Genomic DNA, 8,579 nt, shown 5'->3' with positions numbered 1-8,579 from the left:
CCCTTTCCTCCACATTCTCACCAATGCTTATTTCTTGTCTTCCTGATTATAGCCATTTTAACAGATGTGCAGTGATATTGTAATTTTGATTTGCATTTCCCTGATTATTAGTGATATTAGTCATCTTTTCATGTACCTCTTGGCCATTTATATGTCTTGTTTAAAAAAAAAAAATGTCTATTTAGTTCCTCTGCCCACTTTTAAAATTGAGTTGTTTCTTTGTTATTGATGTGTATGCTTTATATATTTTTGATATTAACTTCATATCCAATATATAATTTGCAAGTTATTTTCTCTCATTCTGTAGATTGTCTTTTCATTTTGTCTATTTTTTTTTCCTATGCAGACACTTTTGAATTTGATGTAATTGCACTGGTTGTTTTGCTTTTGTTGCTGTGCTTTTTGTATCATATCTAAGAAATCATTTCCAAGACCAATGTCAAGGAGCTTCTTTTTTACATTTTCTTCTAGGAGCTCTATGGTATCAGGTCTTATATTTAAGTTTTTGATCCATTTTTAACTAATTTTGTGAGTAGTACGAGAAAGGTACAATTTCATTTCTCTGCATGTGTTTATCCAGTTTTCCTAATACCAGTTTTTGAAGAGACCGTCCTTTTCCTATTGGATAGTCTTGACTCCCTTGTCAAATATTAGTTGACTCTACCTGCAGAAGTTTAATGATGGGTGCTTTATTATGTTCTATTGTCCTATGCATCTATTTTTATGTCACTACCATACTGCTTTAACTACTATAGCTTTGCAGTAAAGTCTAAATTCAAAAGTATGATCCCTCTGGCTTTGTTCTTCTTTCTTTTTATATTTTATTTTAAATTTTAAAAAGTTAGACATTTATATATCCATAAAGTGATCCCCCTGATTACTCTAGCATCTATCTGGCACTACACACAACCGTTACAATAATAATGGCTATATACCCTATGCTATATTCTAAATCCCAGTCTACGGACATGCCACCCTGAACGTGCCGGATCTCTTCTGATCCCAGAAGCTAAGCAGGGTCGGGCCTGGTTAGTACTTGGATGTGATTCCACCTAGGAATACCAGGTGCTATAGACGTTAACTAACTAACTAACTAACTAACTAACTAACTAACTAACTAAAAAAATAAATAAATAAATAAATAAATAAAATCCCAGTGGCTATTGTGTAACTATTAATTCGTACTTCATCTCTTAACGTGTTTTGTTCTTCTTTCTTGAGATTGCTTTGGCTAATTGAAGTTTTTTGTGGATCCATGCAAATTATAAAATTGTTCATTTTATTCCACAAAAAAAAAGTCTATTGAAATTTTAATAGAGATTGCTTAGAATTTATGATGGCTTTGGGTAATATGGACGTTTTAACTATATAAATTATTTGATCCATGAACATGAGATATTTTTTCATTTGTTCACATCTTCTTCAGTTTATTTTAATAGTCTTGTCTTTTTTGGTACAGGTCTTTCACTTTCTAAGTTAATTTATTCCTAATTACTTTATAGATTTTGATGCTATTGCAAATATTTTTTTCAGATGTTTTTCAGATGTGTAGAAATGAAAGGGATGTCTGTGTGTTGATTTTATATCTTGAAACTTTACTGTAAAGTTTGTCGATTAGTTCCAAGAGTTTTTTGGTTGATCTTGGGATTTCCTATATTCAAAATCATGTCATCTGCAAATAATGACAATTTTACTTCTTTCTTTGAATTTGGTTGCTTTTTGTTTCTTTGTTTGGTCTAATTGCTCTAGCTAAGACTTCTGGTACTATACTGAATGAGTGGTGAAAATGGGCATCTTGTCTTCTTCCTGATCTTAAAAGAAAAGTTTTCAATTTTTCACCATTGAGTATAATGTTAGCTATAGTTTGTCATATTTGTCCTTTATTATGTTGAGGTATGTTTCTTCTATACCCAATTTGTTGAGTGTTTTTATCATGAAAATATGTTCTATTTTGTCAAGTAATTTTTCTCCATCTATTGCAATAATCATGATTTTCTTTTTATCTTTCATTCTATAATGTGATGTATTACATTTATTGATTTTTGTGTATCAAACCATTCTTTTACCCCAGGGATAAATTTTACTTGGTCATTGTATATAATCAGTTTAATGTGTTCTTGAATTTGTTTTTCTAATATCTTGTTGAGAATATTTGCATTATATTCCCAGAGATATTGCTTTATAGTTTTCTTATAGTATCCTTACCTGTCTTTGGAGTCAGGGTAATGCTGGCCTCATAGAATGAGTTTGAAAATGTTGCTGACTCATCAATACTTGGGAAGAGTTTGAGAAGGATTGATGTTATTTCTTCTTTAAATATTTGATGAAATTTGCCTGTGAAGCCATCTGATCCTGATTTTTTTTCTGAGGTTTTTTATTACTTATTAATCTGTTTACTCATTATTGATCTATTCAGATTTTCTGTTTCTTCCTGATTAAGTCTTGGTAGGTTGTGTGTTTCTAGGAATGTACCTATTTCTTCTAGGTTATCTAATTTGTTGGCATGTAATTGTTTACAGTCTGTTATAATCCTATGTATTTCTGAAGTATCTGTTGTAATGTATTCTCTTTCATTTTCAATTTTATTTTTTCCTGTCTTCTCTTTTTCTTAGTCTACCTAAAATTTGTCTGTTTTATCTTTTCGAAAAATCAGCTGTGTATTTTATTGATCCATTCTATTTGTTTTTTTTTCTGTTGTCTATTTCATTTATTTCTAATTTGATCTTTATTAAGTATTTCCTTTTGCTAGCTTCGATCTTACTTTTTTTTTCTTTTTTTCTCCCTTTTCTAGTTCCTGGAGGCATAAAGTTAGGTTGGTTATTTAAGATATTTCACATTTTTCTCTCAAAACCAGCATCTCATAGGAATTGACATATTGTACTTTCATTGTCATTTTTTTCAAGATATATTTTTTTATTTCTCTTTTGATTTTTTCTTTGACACACCGGTTTTTCCAAAGTATATCGTTTACTTTCCACGTATTTGTAGGTTTTCTAACTTTCCTCCTGTTATTTCTAGTTTCATACCATTGTGGTAATAAAAGCATAGTTGGTATGACTTTAATCTTAATTTTGCTAAAACTCGTTTTGTGTTCTATCATATGATCTATCCTGGAGAACATTCCATGTGCACTTGAGAAAAATGTGTATTCCGTTGTTGTTTAATAGAATGTTTTATGTATTTCTGTTAATTTCATTTGTTTAAAGTAGGTCTCAATTCTAATATTTTCTTGTTGATTATCTGAATAATCTATTCATTTCTGAGAGTGATGTATTGAAATCCCCTATTATTATTGTATTACCATTCACTTTTCTTTTAAGATCTGCCAGTGTTTGCTTAATATATTTAGGTGCTTTGTTATTGGGTTCTACATATATACCATTGTTATATCTTGATGTATTGACCCCTTTATCATTATGTAATGACCTTCTTTGTCAATTGTTATAATTTTTTACTTAAAGTCCGTTTTGTCAGAAATAAGTATGGCTAACCTCACTCTTTTGTTGTTTGTTTATTTTCATTTTCACAGAGTATCTTCTCATTTTGAGGTTATGTGTGTCTTTAGAGCTGACATGAGTCTCTTTTAAGCAGCATATAGTGGGATCTTTTTTTTATCCATCAAGAAGGCACTCTGCCTTTTATTAATGAATGAAATCCATTTACTATTAGAGTGATTATTCATATGGAAGGACTTACTACTGCCATCTTATTGTTTGTCTTTTGGTTATTTTGCATCTCCATTTTTTTTTTTTAATTTTTCCTCTGTTTCTGACTTTTTTTGTAAATTGGTGGTTTTCCATGGTGGTATGCTCTGTCTTAGCCTTTTTAATGATTCTTGAATCTTTAGATTTTTGCTTTGTATTTATCATGAGCTTACATAAAAAATCTCATAGATAAAACAGTCTATTTTATGCTGATAGCAAGTTATTTTCATTATCCTATAAAGGCTCCACCCTTTTACTTCTTCTCTTTTAGGTTTTGATGTCAGTTTATCTTTTTATACTGTGATTCATTAACAAATTATAGTATAATTATTTTAACACATTTTCCTTTAATCTTTACACTATAATTAATTGGTTAACACACTATTCTAATATAGAGTTACAGCTTTCTAATTCTATTTTTTACCTTTACTAAAGTGTATTTTTACATGTTTCCATGTATCTGATTAACTTGAAAACTCCTTTTAGCATTTTTTTTTTTAAGGCAGGTCTAGAGATGGTGGACTCCCTCAGCTTTTGTTTATCTGGGTAAGCCTATATCTCCTTTATATTGGAAAGATAACACTGCCAGATAAAGTGTTCAGGACTGGCAATTTTTATCATTCAATACTTTGACTACGTCATGCCACTCTTTCCTGGTCTATAGAGTTTCTGCTGAAAAATTCTTTGATAGCCTAATGAAAGTTTCCTTGTGGTTCACCTACTTACTCCCACCCTCCAGCTGTCTTTAAGATTCTTTATAATTGCTTTTGACAATTTTAGTAGAATGCGTCTTAGAGAAAGTCTTTTTGCTTTGAGACAACAGGATGTTCTATTAGCTTTGTGGACTTGAATGTCCAATTCTTTCCCCAGGTTAGGGAAGTTCTCAGATAGTATTTCTTTAAATAAATCTTCTGCCTCCTTTTCCTTCTTTACTTCTGATGCATCAATTATTTTTATATTTATCTTCGTGATTAAATCAGATAGCTGCCATTGGGTTTCTTTACCCTTTTAGAAATTTTAGTTCTTTTTTCTCTTTTAGTTAAATTATTCCTATGTTCTTATTTGCCAAGTCACTGATTTTTTCTTCTGGTTATCCATGTTACTCTCTATTGCATTTTTCATATCATTCATTGAATTCTTCAGCTTCAGAATTTCTACTTGGTTCTTTGTTAAGATCTCAGTCTCTTTGATAAAAACTTGTTTTTCTTAATTTTATTTCTGAGTTCATTAAATGTTCTTTTTGAGTTTTCTTGTAGTTTTTTTTTCAATTTCTTTATAATCTCTCTTTTGAATTCTTTATCAGTTAGATTACAATAACTTGTGTCTTTGCTTTCAATTTCTCAAAAATTATAACTTTTTTATGATGCTATATTTCCTTGATTACTTATAGTGTTTGTAGGTATGTGATTCTGCTTTCACATTTGAAGAATCAGATACCTCCTTAAAACTAAGGTTTTATGTCCTGTTTGTTTCTTAAAATTTAACAGGCTGGCTAAAAAATAATAAAATAAAATAAATAAAAATCTTTATTTTCTAATCCAGAAGATGGTGCTATAGCTCAAGTTTGTGGTTTCTCTCTTGCTCACCAAAATTGACTTATTACCTGGGTGCTTTCAGTTTACTGGAGCTGGCTTTTGCGGATCCCTTGAGACTTTGCTCAGAGAGCAGGTGACAGAGTGAGGAAAGGTGTAGGATTAACATTTGGGCTTTTTGGGGCATCCATGGCCCATTGGGTATGCCTTCCAATGGGTTACTCCCAAAGATTTGTTGGCACACTTTTGCTGAAGCAGACAACAACAAAGGCATTTCTTTAATGCTCTTTTATATTCTTATCTACTTCCTTCCCTTTCTCCTCCCTCAACTCTGTCATGGAGATCTCTCCTCAAAATGTAGTGTTGCTGGACAGAAACAGAATTCTCTGTTTGCATTCTGCCCATCTGGGGTAGCTGGACAATTGTTCACCATTTTACTTTCTACTTTCTAGATGAGAGAGGTTACTACTTTCCACCTCCTCTGCCAGAAAATCTCTGCTGCTGCTGCTTCCAAATTTCAGCCCCTAGTAATGTTACCTGGAGAGGGAAGACTTCTCTGGTAGGTCTCCTTCTCCTCTGCATCCAAACTCTAATGGCTTGGGGAATCTCACCTCAGGCAAGCTGAATTTCCACAAATTCTCTTTTGCTCATGGGTATCTGACCAATTTGTACTCTCCAGGATTTTTTATTTCAGATCAGACCTAGTAAAGGCTGGGTCAGGTTTGCTGAATCCCTTACATTTGCTGAATCCCTGACAAAGGACCTGTTAGTTTATTTCTGGGTGCAAAAGTGGGCTGAAAACCTCCCAGGTCTCTTGATATAATGTGCAGAGGCATTTTTGCTCAATTATGGATGTCTAGTTAATTATTAAAAAAGAAAGGAAAAAATAAAGCAAAAGTTTATGCCATTATATTGTTGTCAACTTCTAACTGTAAGTTTTTTGTTACTATTTTTTAGCAAGTTGAAGACTTTCTCTTCTATTCCTAGTTTCCTGAGAATTTTATTATGCATTGGTATTGAATTTTGTCAAATGACTTTTCTGCACCAATAATATGATCATGTATTTTTATCTTTAGCCTATTAATATGGCAGATTATATTAACTTTTTTATAGACTTTGAACCAGACCAGACTTGAATCCATAGAATAAAACCTACTTAGACAGTGTATAATCCTTTTTATATATTATTGAAAACTAATTGCTAATTTTTTGTTGAGAGTATTTCAATCATATTTATGAGAGATTTTAGTCTGCAGATTTTCCTTTTTGTTGTAATTGAAAATACACCTGTTTTCTTAACTTTTTCTTCAGGTTGTTCATTATTAGCATATAGAAATACAACTGATATTTGTGTGCTGTTTCTGTATCCTGCAACTTTGCTGAATTCATTTATATTTCTAACAGGTTGTGTGTGTGTGTGTGTGTGCCAGCTGCTTGTGTGTGTGTGTGTGTGTGTGTGTGTGTGTGTGTGAGAGAGAGAGAGAGAGCAAGATCTTTAGGGATTTCTGTATAAAGGTCACTGCATTTTCAAATGGAGATAATTTTCTTTCTTTTCAATTTCAGTGTCTTTTAATTCTTTTTCTTGCCTGATTGTTCTGTATAAGAATTCCATTGCTATTTTTTTTTCATTACTATTTTTAATAGCAGTGGCAAAAGCAGACATTCTTGTTTTGTTCCTGAATAAAAAAAACAAAAAAACAAAAAAACAAAAAAAAAAACTTTTGGGCTTTCACCATTGAATATGATGTTAACATATGACTTTTGTAATGGTGAGGTAATTTCTTTCAATTTCTAGCTTGTTAAGATGTTGTTATGAAAGACCGTTCAATTTCGTAGATTCATTTTCTACGTTTATTGAGATATCATGTGGCTTGCCTACTTCATTCTGTAAGGTGCTGTATTACGTTGATTTTCATATGTTGAATCATTTTTGCAATCTAAAACTAAATTCCATTTAGTCATGATGTATAATCACTTTTTAATAAAAATTATTGGAATGACATTAATAAAATCAAATAAGTTTCAAGGGTACAATTCACCAGTATGTTATATATATTTTGCATTGTGTGTTCACCACTCAAAGTTAGATTTCCTTCCCTCACCAAATATTTGATCACTTTACCCCTATCTACCTCCTCCCTTCTCTTCTTCCCCCTTCCCTCTGGTAACCACTAATCTGCTGTCTGTGTCCATAAATCTCTGTTTGCTTCTCATGTTTTTTGTTGCTTTCAGTTTTATATCCCTCATGAGTAAATCATATGGTTCTCAACTTTTTCTGTCTGACTTATTTTGATTAGCAGATTATCTCTAGATCCATCCATGTTGTCACACATGATGGTATTTCATGTTTTCATGATTGATAACCCTAACCCTAACCCTAACCCTAACCCTAACCATAACCCTAAACTCTAAACCCTAACCTCAATCCCTCTAGCCCCAACATTAACCCTAATCCTAACCCTAACCCTAACCCTAAACCCTAACCTTAACCCTAACCCTAACCCTAACCCAGAGGAACTGAATAAGAAACATACCAATGGCCAACAGACATATGAAAAACTTCTCAACTTCACTAGCTATTAGGGAAATGCAAATTAAAACCACAATGAGATACCACCTCACACATGTTAGAATGGTTATCATAAACAGGAGAAGTAATAAGTTTTGGAGAGGTTGTGGGGAAAGGAAACTCTCACACTCTGTTGATGGGAATGTAAATAGGTACAACCACTATGGAAAACAGTATGGAGCTTCCTCAAAAAACTAAGAATTGAATTACTATATGACCCAGCAATCTGTCTTCTGGGTATTTACCCAAAGAACCTGAAAATTATTTACAGGACATGGAAGCAACTGAAATGTCCTATGATAGTTGATTGGATTAAAAAGAGGTGGTACATTTATACAATGGTTGTACCAATTTATATTCTCATCAGCAGAGTTTGAGAGTTTCCTTTTCTCCACAACCTCTCCAAAACTTATTACTTCTCCTGTTGATGATAACCATTCTAACATGTGTGAGGTGGTATCTCATTGTGGTTTTAATTTGCATTTCCCTAATAGCTAGTGAAGTTGGGAACTTTTCATATGTCTGTTGGCCATTGGTATGTTTCTTGTTCAGGTCCTCTACCCATTTTTTAATTGGATTGTTTGTATTTTTATTGTTGAGTTGTATGAGTTCTTTATGTATTTTGAATATTAGGCCCTGATCAGAACCATTGTTTGCAAATATCTTCTCCCATGTAAATGTTTTCCTTGTTGATGGTTTCTTTTGCTGCGCAGAACTTTTTAGTCCAATATGGTTTCCTTCATTTATTTTTGCTTTTATTTCCCTTGCCTTTGA

The 8,579-nt window shown here is 32.2% G+C and overlaps 1 pseudogene; it reads left to right on the top strand.

Moving 5' to 3' along the window:
• Positions 1–958: 958 nt before the first annotated feature.
• LOC120592746 (uncharacterized) lies at positions 959–1,077 on the top strand (annotated as a pseudogene).
• The last annotated feature ends 7,502 nt before the right edge of the window (positions 1,078–8,579 follow it).

Source organism: Pteropus medius, unplaced genomic scaffold, assembly GCF_902729225.1.
Source record: "Pteropus medius unplaced genomic scaffold, Ma_sr-lr_union100, whole genome shotgun sequence".
Lineage (NCBI taxonomy): Eukaryota > Metazoa > Chordata > Mammalia > Chiroptera > Pteropodidae > Pteropus > Pteropus medius.
This window is presented reverse-complemented; position numbering and strand designations above follow the sequence as displayed.